Source organism: Populus nigra, chromosome 5, assembly GCF_951802175.1.
Source record: "Populus nigra chromosome 5, ddPopNigr1.1, whole genome shotgun sequence".
NCBI lineage: Eukaryota > Viridiplantae > Streptophyta > Magnoliopsida > Malpighiales > Salicaceae > Populus > Populus nigra.
The window spans coordinates 9736995-9755280 of record NC_084856.1 but is presented as its reverse complement, the minus strand read 5'-3'; the positions used below and the strand labels follow the sequence as shown (position 1 = coordinate 9755280).

General features: G+C 35.5%; 1 pseudogene; it reads left to right on the top strand.

The window, feature by feature from the left end:
• The window catches only part of LOC133694377 (uncharacterized), a 78926-nt pseudogene extending 61194 nt beyond the window's left edge, over window positions 1-17732 (top strand).
• The last annotated feature ends 554 nt before the right edge of the window (window positions 17733-18286 follow it).

The following is an 18286-nucleotide window of genomic DNA, read 5'->3' as shown; positions in this document are numbered from 1 at the left end:
TTCCGCCACAATTATCAAGCTTAGTTGCTTCACAAGTTCATATATCACAACTCCGGTTTTGATACTAAACTTAGCAATAGATTGTTGACAACAATAACTTAGAGTCCGCTCTAGCAATCATCAACAACAATCATAGGAAATATGCATAGGAAAACAATCATACTCATTCATAACATGAACTGAAAATAAAAGGAAGAATAAATCTCATGGTTCTTGAAATCCGAAGGTTTGTTGTGTTTTTGCAACCAAGAAAAGAGCTTAGCCTTGCATAACTATTGAACAACTACTTCTAAAGAATGAAAAGAACATGATTTTTGGGTTTGTAGAGGAGAGAATTTGTGTTTATTCTCTGCTGGCTGCTACCTCCTTCTGCTCTCCCTCTTTTCTGCTGGCTGCTGCCTCTTCTCTCTTTCTTTTTATATGCTAAGAAACCCTAGTCTCTATTTTACAAAATAGTCCTTTCTTAAGTTGGCAGTTTACATTCAAGTACTTCAATAACTATTTTCCCTAAAAAGAAGAAATAGCCTTGCATGAAATCTTCAAGCTCTGACTTAGAGGAGCTAAATTGCTGATATAAAAACTTGGATGTCGGTTAAGATGCTTCGGAATGTAATTTGGACTCGTTTCTTCACGAAACTTGTTTGCTGGTAGAATTCAGTTGTCATCTTTGGAAAATCATATCTCCCTTATATAACATCAGTTTTTCTCTAATATTTGGAGCGTGGATAGGTCTTTGAATTAGGAATTCAAGAAAATTGAGTTTGCATCAATTGGACTTCTGTAGCTCCAGATATTAAATTTTGAATGACCAAAGGTCAACACTGGCAGAATGCGAGATTTGACTTTGCAGGATGTGATTTCCATGATCTTTCTCTTTTTATTTTTCTTGCATTACATTTCTAGAAAGGTATGGATGTTAGCTTTGTAGTGCCACTGGAATCACTTCATTTTGATCTCTAGAACTCACGCTCTGCACAAAACATCGACTGAATGTCAAATCTGCCAATTACCTCCAATTTACTCCTTTTTGCATCTTTCATCCAAAAGTACCTTCAAAACATAAAACAAAGAATATCAAGACATTTTATATATAAAACATGGACAAAACATTAGGTAGATGTGGGTGAAACTATCGAATAATATGGTTACATCAAATACCCCCACACTTAGCTCTTGCTCGTCCTTGAGAAAGGATAAATAAAATCAAATTGAAAATAACTATGATCAATCTCTTAATCTCCCATCAATGTCCAAGAATATAAGCATTATAAATAAGAATACAATCAAGAATGATAAATAGTATAATTCTCATGAATTCATTTACATGCAAACTTCAAAACTCAATTAATCATTGGGATTTAAATGAAATCTATGTCATGCCAAAGTGATAGGTCCTCTCATTGATATACTCTCCAAAACTCACGTGTTTAAGGCTTATATGTTTAAATCTCTCAAATTCAATCAATGAATATGTTCTACCATAATCTTGCTCTTCAATCTCATCTCCATTACTAACATATTACAAACAATGCATGAATCAAAAGGTCTTATTTTCCGGTTGTAATGGGGCTAAGGTTAAGGTGAGGTAAAAGAAAGTAAAAGGAAAGGTTCAAACCAAAGAATGTAGAGCATTCTAAAAAATGATATTTCAAACAAGATATTTCATCAAAGCACATAAATTTTCCATCTTTAATCACCAATGCTTAGCTTCTTTTGATTTCAAGCTTTTTCAACATAAAATCTTAAGAACATAAAGGAACACTTTTTTCTTTTTCTTTGTTCTTTTTTTTCTTTTTTTTTTTACCTTTGGCAACTTTGCCCATCTTTTCATCAAACATCACTTCTTCTTTCTTTTCACATAATTTCCAACCATAATTCCATGAGATATCATAAGTATATGCTCTACTAATCCTTGGCCAAGGGAAAAGGAAAACATATAAAAAGTTAAGGCTTATACATGGATAAAGCAAAGAAAAGATAAACAAGCTCAAAAGGGGCTCACTAAGGATAATATGCTTTAGGTTGGCTTTTTGGCTCAAGTGGTTAAAATTTCTAATGCCTTTATCATCTTCATGTATATATGTAATGCGAATGTAATCTCAACAAGATATGAAGCAAGTTCTAGAGATACATATCATTGAAAGAATGCACAATCAAAGAATATAATGTTGAAGGCTCAAAAGCTTGCATTGGTATAACACTATAAAGTCAACATGGCATATTCTCAAAGTCAATCCCTAAACCAATTAAACCTTAAAATTTACATGCATACTCCTTCATTTGATTTATATCTTCATCTATCTCAACTAATTCTCATACATAATACTCATATTCTCAAAAACCAATGGGAGTTCAAAAGATCAAACATAATTTTTTTTTAAAAAAAATAACAAAGAAAACCAAAATTAGAAAACCAACATCCTCCCAATACCCCCACACTTAAAACACAACATTGTCCTCAATGTTGAAATAAAAGCAAAGGAACAGAAGAGAATGACAGAAAATAAATTAAAATGCAAAAAAAAAATAAAAGATAAGGAAAAAGAAAGCAAATCTGATTTTTTTTTTGTGTTGGGTTGCCTCCCAGTAAGCGCTTTTGTTTTATGTCATTGGCTTGACATATGGCATGCTCATTCTTCATAGATTGGTTTAGATAACTCTACAGAAGCAGTGAGTTCTGTCGTCCAACCTTCATAGAAAGGTTTCAAACGATGCCTATTGACCTTGAGTACTTTGTTGGTTTCTAAACTTGTAATTTCAACTGCACCATAAGGAAAAACATTAGAAACAACAAAGGGTCCAATCCAACTAGAGCGTAGTTTTCCTGGAAAAAGTTTCAAATGCGAATGATAAAGAAGGACTTTGTCTCCAACATGAAACTCCTTTCTTGTAAGCATTCGATCATAAAGATTCATAGTCTTTTCTTTGTAAATCCTTGCATTCTCATAAGCATCATTTCGAATTTCTTCAAACTCTTGCAGTTGTAGTTTTCTTGCAATCTCAACAGCATCATAATCCATGTTACATTGTTTAATGGCCCAAAAAGCTTTGTGTTCAAGCTCCACCGGTAGATAACATGCTTTCCCATAAATCATTCTATAAGGTGACTTTCCTATAGGTGATTTATTAGCAGTCCGATAAGCCCAAAGTGCATCTCCAAGACGTAGACTCCAATCTCGCTGGTTAGGTTGCACTGTTTTCTCCAAAATGGACTTGATTTCTCGATTTGAAATTTCAGCTTGGCCATTCGTTTGAGGATGATATGCTGTGGAAGTTCGATGAGTCACATGATATTTGTGTAGCAATGCTTCCATGGAACGATTATAGAAATGAGTGCCACGATCACTAATGATAGCTTTAGGGATTCCAAACCGGTCAAATATGTGAGTCCTGACAAAATCTAAAACAACCTTAGCATCGTTAGTTCATGTGGCTTTCGCCTCAATCTATTTGGACATATAATCAACAACAAGAAAAATATAAAGATTGCCAGATGAAGAAGGAAATGGACCCATAAAGTCAATACCCCAAACATCAAAAATTTCACTTACAAGAATATTCGTTAAAGGCATTTGATTCTTATGAGTGATATTACCTGTTCTTTGGCATTTTTCACATGATTTGCAGAAGTGATATGCATCTTTAAAAATAGAAGGCCAATAGAAACCACTTTCAAGTACCTTGTGGGCTGTTCTTTTTGCTCCAAAATGCCCACCACAAGAATGAGAATGACAAAAAGTGAGAATGGAATGAAATTCATCTTGTGGTACACACCTCTTAACTACTTGATCCGCACAAAATTTCCAAAGGTAAGGATCGTCCCAAAAATAATATTTAGCATCAGCTCGTAACTTATCTTTTTGGGGTTTAGACAAACCTGGAGGGAATTCTTTGGTGACTAAATAGTTTACCAAATCAGCATACCATGGTCTTGTAGAGGAATGCAACGTATAAAACTGCTCATCGGGGAATGTCTCTCTTATTGTTTCGATCTGTATATCTTCGGTCCTCAGTCGGCTCAAGTGATCAGTCACATGGTTTTCGGCACCTTTTTTGTCTTTGATCTCAAGATCGAATTCTTGTAAAAGCAAGATCCACCTAATCAGTCTTGGTTTGGACTCCTTCTTCTTCAAAAGATACCTGAGAGCTGCATGGTCAGTAAAAACAATGACTTTTATACCAAGTAGATATGACCTGAATTTTTCAAGAGCAAACACCACTGCAAAAAGTTCCTTTTCAGTTGTATGGTAATTGCATTGTGCTTCATTCAACATGCGAGAAGCAAAGGCGATAACATGCAAATTCTTCCCAATTCTTTGCCCAAGCACAGCTCCTACCGCATAGTCACTCGCATCACACATTATCTCAAAAGGGTCATCCCAATTTGGTGGTTGGATGATAGGGGCAGATGTGACACGTCTGTTAAGCTCATCATGGGCATCTTTACATGCTTGATCAAACACAAAATCCACTTCTTTAAGGACTTTGAAGAGGTATGTAATACTTTTATTGATAGAACATGCACCGAGGAAACCATTCGGTTTAAATTGTTCCCATTCTCTCTAAAGGATAAAGCCAAGCTTTGGCTAAACTCCTTGCTTCCCAGGTCTATAGGTACATGGAGAGAAATGCAAGCTGAATTTTTGAAAAAATACTTCCCCACTCATAGGATGGCAGCCTTACAACGTCAAATGATGAATTTTTCTTGTAGTCCAAATGAGTCATTTCACCAAGCTTGGGAAAGGTTCAAAGACTTGTTAAATGCATGCCCCGCCATGGTTTTGAGATGTGGAGGTTAGTGAGTGATTAGTACTTAAAAGTGTATTTTTATCAAGGTTTTATATTATCATTTTGCACTTGAAGTATCAATAACTCCTTAACTAAAGCGTGTTTTATAATAACATATCTAAGTATATAAGATACCTTTAATTTATGGTAAATGTTCATCTTAAATGCAGGCCTATCACATAAATGAAAGAATTGATTGATGAGTTGAAGTACTGAAATTGAAAGGACAAAAAGATGGCCAAAGAGATGCCGGTGCAGTCCAAACTGGAACACAGTTCGGTAATGGGGTCATATCTGGAGCTGTAGATCTTGGATTTAGGTCCATTTTATATGGATGGAAAGATAAGACATAGGCCTACAACTTTCATGTGGAGCCCAAGATTTAACAAGGCCGTTTTCAAGTCCAAATTGTAGCAACAAAGAAGAAGTCCGAATCTGTCCTGCAGCCCAGACACTGTTCAGTGTTCAGCCCATATCTCGAGTTCTAGAAGTCCAAATGATCTCAAAGTTTTACCCTGGAAAGATGAGACAAATTACTAGAACTTTCATGATTGAAGTCTGTCCAAATTATGACGTTATCAATGACGTTTTTGGCAGACAAGAAGATAAGAATTGTCACCAAGTGAAGATGTGGCCACCCACTCATCAATTAGTCAACAAATCAATAGTTCCAAATTTTGGCCTATAAAAGGAGGCATTTGCCATGTATTTAGGCATCTTGGTGTTGAGATCAAGATCATGCTCTTGCTTTCTCTCTTTGTATTGCTTATGCTTTGCTTTCATTAATATCAAGTTTATGCCTTTCATTTCCTTTCCTTTACTTAGTTAACTTTTATCTTACTTATGTTCTTATCTTGTTTATTTATGTTTCTTTCTTTCATTATGTCTAGCTAAGTTAATTATGTCAAGGTGAAAAGGTTACACTAATGGTGTAAGGAAAAGTATAATATAAACTCAACATGGACTTTAATGTTGGATACTAACATGCTTTATATTTGTTATCTTATTCACTTTTAATACTTTGCTTGTTAAATGGTTAATCTAGATTTATGTTGTATAACACTTGGTACAACAAATACTTGGCACTTTCATAGCCCATACTGTATGGTATAACCGACACCTGAGCTATGAAAGGAACTTGATTTGTTGTTAACATAAGTTATAATCATGAATGCCTGAAAACATTTACAAGTATTAGCATTATTCGAATAAAATAGCTAATGTAATCATGTTAACAATTTATAATCTGATTGGAACCTCCTTGTGTGTAAGTTTCCATCTCAACCACAACAAAATCCAAAGGGGCAATACAATGTGAATGCAAGTAGTTCGGGAAGCCAACACATGGATCACGTAAAATCAGTCATCACTCTTCGTAATGGTAAGGTTATTGAAAAACCCATTCTTGAATCTTGTGAGAATGATGATGAATCAATCTCTGAGGGTAAGGAAGGGGTTGAATCTGATCATTGCAAAGAAAAGACTGATTCTCCGCCAGCACTTCCATTTCCTCATGCCATGACTAAACAAAGAAAAGTCAATCACAACTCTGAAATCTTTGAAACTTTCAAACAGGTAAGGATCAATATACCTTTGCTGGATGCTATTAAACAGGTTCCTTCTTATGCTAAATTTTTAAAAGATCTGTGCACTGTGAAGAGAAAACTGAATGTGAAAAAGAAAGCCTTTTTAGCCGAACAAGTAAGTGCCATTCTTCAGAACAATAATGCTTTGAAATATAAAGACCCTGGTTGTCCTACAATTTCTTGCTTTATTGGAGAACATAAAATTGAAAAAGCCTTACTTGATCTTGGAGCTAGTGTGAATTTACTTCCATATTCAGTTTTTCAAAGTCTCAATCTAGGTGAGTTAAAACCAACTTCTGTGACTCTTTTACTTGCCGATAGATCTGTAAAAGTGCCTAAAGGAATAGTTGAAGATGTGTTAGTACAAGTTGATAAATTCATTTATCCTGTGGATTTTATTATCTTGGACACACAACCTATTGAAACATGTAATTCATTTCCTGTTATTTTAGGGCGCCCATTTCTTGCAACTTCTAATGCATTGATTAATTGTAGGAATGGACTGATGAAGCTATCTTTTGGAAACATGACATTGGAGATGAATATTTTCAACATTTGCAAGCAACCTGGAGATGATAATGATTTACAGGAAGTGGACTTTACTGAAAAATTAGTTCATGATCAATTTCAAACCACTTCCAGTGAAATTGAGATTGATGAATCTGACGATTTGCAAATGGTCTATTTTCAGGAAGAATCAAAGGCAAGTAATTGGAGACCACAAATTGAGGAATTGCCGCCACAATCAATTGAGCCAATACCTTCAAGTGTTCAACCACCAAAACCTGATCTGAAGCCGTTACCCCTCAATCTCAAATACTCATTTTTGGGAGAAAATGAAACTTTTCCGGTAACAATCTCTTCCAAACTTAATGCACAGCAAGAAGGTAAGTTATTACAAACTCTGAAAATGCACAAAAATGCATTAGGATGGACCATAGCTGACATAAAAGGAATTAGTCCTTTGATTTGCACTCATAGGATTTATTTGGAGGAAAATGCTAAACCCTCTAGAGAAATGCAACGAAGGCTTAATCCTAATATGAAAGAAGTAGTGAAAAATGAAGTCATTAAGCTTCTAGATAATGGAATCATTTATCCTATTTCTGACAGCAAATGGGTAAGTCCTACCCAAGTGGTACCTAAGAAGTCTGGAGTCACTGTGATAACAAATGAAAAAAATGAGTTAATTCCAACTAGGACTATTACTGGTTGGCGCATGTGCATTGATTATAGAAAACTTAATTCAATGACTAGAAAAGATCATTTTCCTTTACCTTTCATGGATCAAATTCTAGAAAGAGTTGCAGGTCATGAATTTTATTGTTTCCTAGATGGCTATTCAGGCTACAACCAAATTGAAATTGCATTAGAAGATCAAGAGAAAACTACTTTCACATGTCCATTTGGTACTTTTGCATATCGAAGAATGCCTTTCGGATTATGTAATGCACCAGCCACGTTTCAAAGATGCATGCTTAGTATATTCAGTGATATGGTTGAACGTTTTCTTGAGATTTTTATGGATGATTTTTCTGTTTTTGGTGATTCATTTGATGATTGTTTGACTAACTTGAAAAAGGTTTTGAGCAGCTGTGAAGAGAAGAATCTTGTACTAAATTGGGAAAAATGTCACTTTATGGTAACAGACGGCATTGTACTTGGTCACATTGTTTCATCAAAAGGAATTGAGGTTGACAAATCTAAAATCGAGTTAATTGCTAACTTGCCAACACCAAAATCTATTAAAGATGTTAGATCATTCTTAGGACATGCTGGTTTTTATAAAAGGTTCATTAAAGATTTTAGTGTGATATCTAAACCCTTGAGTAGCCTTCTAACAAAGGATAATATTTTTGAATGGACTGAACATTGTGAAGAAGCCTTTGTTAAACTTAAAAACCTGCTTACTTCTGCTCCTGTCATTCAACCTCCTGATTGGTCATTACCTTTTGAAATAATGTGTGACGCTAGTGACTATGCCGTGGGTGCTGTCTTGGGACAAAGAAAAGATAAGAAACCCTATGTGATTTACTATGCAAGTAAAACTTTGAATAGTGCTCAAATGAATTACACCACCACTGAAAAAGAATTACTTGCAGTAGTATTTGCATGTGAAAAATTCAGGTCTTATCTTGTTGGCTCACCTGTTGTTGTTTTTAGTGATCATACAGCATTGAAATATCTTCTTTCTAAGAAAGATTCTAAGGCTAGATTGGTTCGGTGGATTTTGTTACTTCAAGAATTTGACATCACAATCAAAGACAAGAAAGGCACCGAAAATGTTGTCGCCGATCATTTGTCAAGATTGACAACAGATTCAAAATCTAACATCACACCAATCGATGATTACTTTCCTGATGAATCTTTATTTTCTGTCTCTACGATGCCTTGGTTTGCTAATATTGTTAATTTTCTTGTTTCAGGACAATTGCCAGCTCATTGGAGTACCCAGGACAAAAAAAAAGTTCTTGAACAAAGTAAAGAACTTTTATTGGGATGACCCTTATTTATTCAAATATTGTTCTGATCAAATATTTCGAAGATGCATTCCTGACAATGAGGCAAGTAGTGTCATTAAATTTTGTAATTCTGATGCATGTGGGGGCCATTTCTCATCAAGAAAGACAACTGCAAAAATCTTACAATGCGGATTTTACTGGCCCACCATGTTCAAGGACTCACATGCATTCTGTAAGATTTGTGAAAATTGTCAAAAGTTGGGATCTATTTCAAAACGTCACATGATGCCTTTAAATCCTATTCTTGTCATTGAGATCTTTGACTGTTGGGGTATAGATTTCATGGGTCCATTTCCTTCATCATTTGGTTTCGTGTATATATTAGTCGCAGTAGATTATGTTTCAAAATGGATAGAGGCAATTCCAAGTCGAAACAATGATCACAAAATAGTGATAAAATTCTTGAAAGAAAATATTTTGAGTCGATTTGGAATCCCTCGAGCCATGATAAGTGATGGTGGAACACATTTCTGCAACAAGCCATTTGAGTCTTTAATGAAGAAATATGGAATCACTCACAAAGTTGCCACCCCTTATCACCCTCAGACTAGTGGACAAGTAGAGCTTGCTAATAGGGAGATCAAACAAATCTTGGAGAAAACAGTGAACCCTAATAGGAAAGACTGGTCTTTAAGACTTAATGATGCACTTTGGGCTTATCGAACTGCTTATAAAACATCATTAGGTATGTCACCTTATAGACTAGTCTATGGAAAACCTTATCACTTGCCTGTGGAACTTGAACATAAAGCTTATTTGGCTATTAAAGCTTTTAATTCAAACCTTGATGATGCTGGTCAACTGCGAAAATTACAAATAAATGAGCTTGAGGAAATAAGAAATGATGCATATGAAAATTCAAGAATTCATAAAGCAAGAATCAAAGAGTTGCATGACAAGAAAATATTGAGAAAAACATTCAATGTTGGTCAAAAAGTCTGCTTTATAATTCTCGACTCCATTTATTTCCTGGAAAACTAAGATCAAGATGGAGTGGTCCTTTCATTGTGAAACATGTGTATCCATATGGGGCCTGTGATATCGAGAATCCAAAGAATGACAATGTTTTCAAGGTAAATGGACATCGTTTGAAAGTCTACTTTGATAATTTTTCAGTTGAAAATGACTCGATTGAATTGAGTGATCCTATATATAAAGATTGATTCGTTTTCTCACATTGTTTTGTGTTTCATTTTGCTAGTTTCTCTCACCCCAGTCAAAAGGCGAATAACGGTACTCCGTGACTTAAGTCGGTTCTTTTAGTTTCCCATAATAACTGATATCTGTATATATTTGTGCAATTTTTTGCTCTTTCTCTCTTCTTTGAATCTCTTCTCCAATTCTCATTTCAAAATGGACACCATTCTTAAAAAAATGAAAAAGTACTTTCCCGCTCTGCCTCAGAATGCGATTACAAAAATTTACCGTGCTAGGTGTGCAAGATTGAAGTTGTTAATGGATCATGGAATTCCTGAAGATATACGCTGGCTGATTGAAGCAAAGGTCCGATTATCAGGTGAGTCCTCCAATTCTTTCATTTCACACATGCCTGGAACAGGTAAAAGCACTTTTGCAAAGAAACGTCGTGCAAAACGACTGAAAGTCTGTCACCGATGTGCCAGATGGACTTGTAATGCAACATGTCGTTCTTTAGGAATGGTATCTATAAACCGTGAAGATAAAATACAATTCATTAAGGATGGCCTGAGTAAAGGGTCTTTAGATAATCTTTTGTTGACCCTTGAGACACATCCTAGTAGAGATGTGCATCGTGCAATTCATGATTTATGGCCCCAATTTCATAAAGAACATAATAGACTTAGTCTTGGGAATCTGACTAAAAAAGACCCTGTTTGCCAGTTTTTAAGAAAACTGGATGGGAAGCCTATCCCCGACCCATAGAGGGCATTTAAGCCGTTCTTGAACGTAAAACCAAGGGAAGATGTGAGCCACAATCACAACTACCTGTACATACACATGCTTTTTCAAATAAATAAATAAAGAGAGAGAGAGAGAGTGTGTGACTCCAGCTGGCCTACATATAGGTGATATGATTGCATTTTCAATTTCGCATCTATAAAATCTTCTCTTCCTTCCCCTCATTTCTACTCAACCCTTACATTAGACAGATATAGAAGCGTGTAGAAATGGCAGGTTCCTCAAGTTATCACATAAAAAATATTTGTGTTTTCGGTGGATCCAGTCCTGGGAAGGAAATAGCTTTTTTAGAAGCAGCAAATCATCTTGGTCAGGTACTAGCTGAGAAAAAGATTCATTTAGTGTATGAGGGAGGCAGCCTTGGGTTAATAGGGGGTGTGGCAATAGCTGCATTTTTAGGAGGTAGTCAAGTTTTGGGGGTCGTCCCCGAAGCTTTAACAAAAGGGGACATCATTGGAAGAACAATTGGAGAGGAACTACAGGTCTTCACAATGTTTGATCGAATGAATACAATGTTTAACCATGCTGATGCCTTCATTGCCTTACCAGGTGGTCTGGGCACATTGGAAGAGATCTTTCATATTTCCTCTTGGGCCCAACTTCACATTCACCATAAACCTATAGGTTTGCTCAATGTTAATGGTTTTTATGATACTTTGTTGTCTTTTCTTGATCAAGCTGTGGAACAGGAATTTCTAACATCTTCGGCACGACAAATCATAATCTCTGCTGCTACTGCTGAACAATTGATCGACAAACTACAATCTTTCGCCCCTGTAATTGATCCTTCCATGAGTCGCATAAATTGGTCAACTACAGAAAGCCGTAAAAAGCTTAGATTGGATTTGAGCCTTCGTTTGTGAATCCTTGTGTCTTTTGGTTTTATTTCTAGCATAGTATTTTGTTCTGTTATTTCTTATATTTGTTTAAGTGTGTTTCAGGTTTGTCAGTGTTCATTGTTTCAGGTGATGTCTTCTATACTCTATCTTTCTACCTTAGGACATTGAGGACAATGTCTCGTTTTGGTTGGGGGGAGAGGGTAGTAGTAATTTAAAAAAAAAAAACTAACCACCTAACTGTTTTTGTTTTTAAAAACCATTTGGCAAAATTGTTATTACTAGGATGGCAGAGTAAGGGGGAATGACTCTTGAGACGCATCTTAATAAACATTTTCTAATGGTTATTTGCAATATTCATAACAAGGCCTATTAGAATACTTCTTGAAATATTCAGGTTTACAAACTCTCGCATTGTTATCACTTGGTTCTGCTCATATACTCATTTAACAAATATTCTTAAACCTTCATTTTCACACACACACTTTAACATATGATTGTGGGTTGCACATTGGATTATTACATTATTTATGTTCTTTTGTTAAAGGTAACAACTAAGGGATAGGGATAGTCTATAATTTGCAAAAAAAAAAACAAAAAAAGAAGAAGAAGAAAATGATGATAATAAAAACGTAGATAAGTTTGATTTCGTAGCCTCCCTAACCTAAGCAATTAAGCCCGAAGGGGTGTTTTAACACCTAATACCCTAAAGTCAACTGACTTGGGAGCTATTGGCCCAAAGCTTGTTACATGGGTTATGGAGAAAAGCTTAAGGGAATCAAACATTGCACTATCTACGTATCAGTATCTACAACCCGAGTTACTAAGCTCGTAAGGGTGTCTCAACACCTAATGCCCTAAGACCAACTGGTTTGGGAGTCATTAGCCGAAAGCTCGTTACATGGGTTAAAGATGCATTGTGTTTTAAGTTATATGTATAGATATTAAAAAAAAAAGAGTAAAATAAAATAAAATAATCCCAACCCAAGGAAGTTAACCTTAAACATTAGAACAAAATATTGTTTTCTTCCAATAAAAGCCCCAACATCTATGTTTCATACATTGAGCACATAACAAGGAAGGTTTATTAATATTTTGTTTAAGAGGTATTGAGCAAATATATAAATTTAATGAGAGTTTGTTTATCTGGATAGATTAATGGAAGTTGAATGATGAATGCCTTGCTTTGTGGAATTTGCAAATTGTTTTTCTATTTTAACGCTTTAATTACTAGGGACTAGTAATAAGCTGGTTAGGGGGTGTGATTAGTACTTAAAAGTGCATTTTTATCAAGGTTTTATATCATCATTTTGCACTTGAAGTATCAATAACTCCTTAACTAAAGCGTGTTTTATAATAACATATCTAAGTATATAAGATACCTTTAATTTATGGTAAATGTTCATCTTAAATGCAGGCCTATCACATAAATGAAAGAATTGATTGATGAGTTGAAGTACTGAAATTGAAAGGACAAAAAGATGGCCAAAGAGATGCCGGTGCAGTCCAAACTGGAACACAGTTCGGTAATGGGGTCATATCTGGAGCTGTAGATCTTGGATTTAGGTACATTTTATATGGATGGAAAGATAAGACATAGGCCTACAACTTTCATGTGGAGCCCAAGATTTAACAAGGCCGTTTTCAAGTCCAAATTGTAGCAACAAAGAAGAAGTCCGAATCTGTCCTGCAGCCCAGACACTGTTCAGTGTTCAGCCCATATCTCGAGTTCTAGAAGTCCAAATGATCTCAAAGTTTTACCCTGGAAAGATGAGACAAATTACTAGAACTTTCATGATTGAAGTCTGTCCAAATTATGACGTTATCAATGACGTTTTTGGCAGACAAGAAGATAAGAATTGTCACCAAGTCAAGATGTGGCCACCCACTCATCAATTAGTCAACAAATCAATAGTTCCAAATTTTGGCCTATAAAAGGAGGCATTTGCCATGTATTTAGGCATCTTGGTGTTGAGATCAAGATCATGCTCTTGCTTTCTCTCTTTGTATTGCTTATGCTTTGCTTTCATTAATATCAAGTTTATGCCTTTCATTTCCTTTCCTTTACTTAGTTAACTTTTATCTTACTTATGTTCTTATCTTGTTTATTTATGTTTCTTTCTTTCATTATGTCTAGCTAAGTTAATTATGTCAAGGTGAAAAGGTTACACTAATGGTGTAAGGATAAGTATAATATAAACTCAACATGGACTTTAATGTTGGATACTAACATGCTTTATATTTGTTATCTTATTCACTTTTAATACTTTGCTTGTTAAATGGTTAATCTAGATTTATGTTGTATAACACTTGGTACAACAAATACTTGGCACTTTCATAGCCCATACTGTATGGTATAACCGACACCTGAGCTATGAAAGGAACTTGATTTGTTGTTAACATAAGTTATAATCATGAATGCCTGAAAACATTTACAAGTATTAGCATCATTCGAATAAGATAGCTAATGTAATCATGTTAACAATTTATAATCTGATTGGAACCTCCTTGTGTGTGGTTTCCAATTGAATAATAAGGGTTTATACTATACTTGTTTGAAATACCATTAGTGGATCCTCTAACCTTGACATTTGTTGTTATCATTGTTTAATCCTTACGTTAATCTTTCATCTCAAAGTTCTCATCAACTTCTTCCTCTTCTTCTTCATTATTATTATCACTATTATTATTATTATTATTGTTACTATTGTTGTAGTATTATTGTTGCTTATAATTTATACAAGTAACCTCCCTGTGGTTCGACCCCGGTCTTGCCGGGTTATTTATTACTTCGACACTCCTGCACTTGGGAAAAGACATCAATCTTTTGGTTGTGTCAGTGAGTTTCTTCTACGACTCTCTTACTATAAATTTTAAAAAGCTAGTGTCAACCATGTGTAATGGTGAGTTTTATGACAAAGAACCAAGTGAAGCCTTTGATTTCTTTGATCAATTGGCTGAAAACACAAAGCAATGGGAGACTTCTCTCCCACTTCATGTTGAGTCTAGAAACACCATTTCTCATTCAAGCGGGAAGTTCCAATTGAAAGAGACTGATGACCTCAATGCTAGATTAGCCTTATTGGCTAGGAAAGTAGAGTCTCTTGAGATTAAAAAAGTGCATGTCATGAGTGAACAACAAGAGAAAAGTTGTGTTGTTTGTAAGTGTTGCAATGTCGTGGTCGCACAAATTAATTACCCTAGCTTAAAACACACAAGATAGTATAGAGCAAGCAAGGGGTCGATCCCACAAGGAAGTTTCAAGTCAGATTTTTATGTTGCACGTTATGTAATTGGAGGGATTTGGTTTGTGATTATCTAAACTATGGCAGCAATTAAACTAGCAAACAAAATCAATTAAAACCGAAACATATCAAGAAAACAAACCTTGGTCGCAAGCACACATCCACCAACGAAAATTAGAACCGATCATTGAAACGAAAATTGCAGTTTATGTTCTGAAATTTTATCTTTTCTTAACGTTGATTAATTAATGAATCCGCCGTATAACTAATCCTAACCAATAAACAATCAAAGTGTCCGCACTAATGATTCAATTTAATGGTAGCTTTAAGAACTAGATAATTTCATCAAGATTAACATACACGCTGTCCGCAACTTGTATCACTTTGTTCAAATGTTCTCCCTGAGTTCAATAACGTAGTTCCGCCACAATTATCAAGCTTAGTTGCTTCACAAGTTCATATATCACAACTCCGGTTTTGATACTAAACTTAGTAATAGATTGTTGACAACAATAACTTAGAGTCCGCTCTAGCAATCATCAACAACAATCATAGGAAATATGCATAGGAAAACAATCATACTCATTCATAACATGAACTGAAAATAAAAGGAAGAATAAATCTCATGGTTCTTGAAATCTGAAGGTTTGTTGTGTTCTTGCAACCAAGAAAAGAGCTTAGCCTTGCATAACTATTGAACAACTACTTCTAAAGAATGAAAAGAGCATGATTTTTGGGTTTGTAGAGGAGAGAATTTGTGTTTATTCTCTGCTGGCTGCTACCTCCTTCTGCTCTCCCTCTTTTTTGCTGGCTGCTGCCTCTTCTCTCTTTCTTTTTATATGCTAAGAAACCCTAGTCTCTATTTTACAAAATAGTCCTTTCTTAAGTTGGCAGTTTACATTCAAGTACTTCAATAACTATTTTCCCTAAAAAGAATAAATAGCCTTGCATGAAATCTTCAAGCTCTGACTTAGAGGAGCTAAATTGCTGATATAAAAACTTGGATGTCGGTTAAGATGCTTCGGAATGTAATTTGGACTCGTTTCTTCACGAAACTTGTTTGCTGGTAGAATTCAGTTGTCATCTTTGGAAAATCATATCTCCCTTATATGACATTAGTTTTTCTCTAATATTTGGAGCATGGATAGGTCTTTGAATTAGGAATCCAAGAAAATTGAGTTTGCATCAATTGGACTTCTGTAGCTCCAGATATTAAATTTTGAATGACCAAAGGTCAACACAGGCAGAATGCGAGATTTGACTTTGCAGGATGTGATTTCCATGATCTTTCTCTTTTTATTTTTCTTGCATTACATTTCTAGAAAGGTATGGATGTTAGCTTTGTAGTGCCACTGGAATCACTTCATTTTGATCTCTAGAACTCACGCTCTGCACAAAACATCGACTGAATGTCAAATCTGCCAATTACCTCCAATTTACTCCTTTTTGCATCTTTCATCCAAAAGTACCTTCAAAACATAAAACAAAGAATATCAAAACATTTTATATATAAAACATGGACAAAACATTAGGTAGATGTGGGTGAAACTATCGAATAATATGGTTACATCAGTGAGAGCAAAGGGCATAGGACAACTGAGTGTCCTACCATTCCAGCCTTCAAGGAAGAGCTATATGGCCAAACTTCTGATTCAAGTAATGTTAGAAAGCCATTTTCAAACCAAGTAGGCAATCCCTACTCTGAGACCTACAATCCTGGATGGAGGAACCACCCAAATTTTGAATGGAGAAATGAGGGCCCTTCAGTACCTCAAACATTTCAACCTCCACCCCAACCATTTCATGCTCCCACACATAATACGTACCAACCACCTCATAAGAGATCCCTAGAGGATACTCTTCAACAATTCATGCAAAAGCAAGGAGGAATCAACAACCAAGCTTACAAATTTCAAGACCAGACCAATAGGACCTTAGATGACATTCGAAGTCAACTAACCAAGTTGACTCAATCACTAAGCATTCAAGAGAAGGGAAAGATTCCAGCTCAACCAATGCCAAATCCTAGAGGTCAGGTACACATGAGTGAATCCTCACTTAGTGAACCTTCAAACCATGAACAAGTCCAAGCCATCACCACTCTTAGAAGTGGAAAGATTGTAGACAAAGCTATAGGTTTTGGGATTCCTAGAGGTATTGTAGAGGAGGAATCTAGGGAAAGTGAAGAGGAAATCAAAACACAAGTGACAAATGAGAGCTTGAGTGACAAAGAAAGTGAGATAAATGAGAAAGAGATGAGCGAGAAAGGAGATGATTCAAGAAAAATTGGAGTCAAAGTGAGTGATTTAGAATTTGTTCTTAGAGCACCATTTCCACAAAGGTTAGGGAAACCTAAACATGATCTTATGAACTCGGAAATCTATGAATTGTTCAAACAAGTGAAAGTCAACATTCCACTCCTTGATGCAATTAAACAAGTCCCCTCTTATGCAAAGTTCCTCAAGGACTTATGCACAGTCAAAAGGAGATTGAATGTGAAAGAAAAAGCCTTTCTAACTGAACATGCTAGTGCCATCATCCAGTTTAAGACCCCTCCCAAATACAAAGATCTTGGTTGTCCTACCATTTCATACATTATTGGAAATCATAAGATAGACCAAGCTTTGTTGGATTTAGGAGCAAGTGTGAATTTGATACCCTACACTGTTTATGAAGAGTTAGGTTTAGGAGAAATCAAGCCTACTCGAATCACCCTTCAATTAGCTGATAGGTCAATCAAGATTCCTAGGGGTATTGTTGAGGATGTGTTGGTCCAAGTAGATAAATTCTACTTTCCTGTTGATTTTGTAGTGTTAGACACCGCACCAATTCAAGGTTCTAATGCTCTCATCCTAGTCATCTTAGGTAGACCTTTCCTAGCTACATCCAATGCTTTAATCAACTGTAGGAATGGGGTGATGAAATTGTCTTTTGGGAATATGACTGTGGAGATGAACATATTCAATGTCTCCAAACAAATTAGTGAACATGAGGACATTAGAGAGGTAGATTTGATCCAAACAGTTTGTCAAGAACACTTTGAGAGCGAATGGATCAAGGATCCATTGGAGAGAACTTTAATTCACGATGAAAGAATTTGTTCTTTGGAATGTGTTGATGAGGAAGTAAGAGAACTCGAGACTTATCTAGATCCAATGCCTATTATGTCAATAGGTCAATGGACCCCATCGTTTGAGCCTTTGATTTCACCCCAAGTGAAAGTTGAGGCATCTCTTGTCCAACCTTATAAACCAGAAAGGAAGCCTTTACCGAGTGATCTTAAGTATGCATTTCTAGGGGAAGATGAATCATATCCTATTGTGATTTCATCAAAACTTAGCATAGAGCAGGAGCAAGAACTTTTGAGAGTG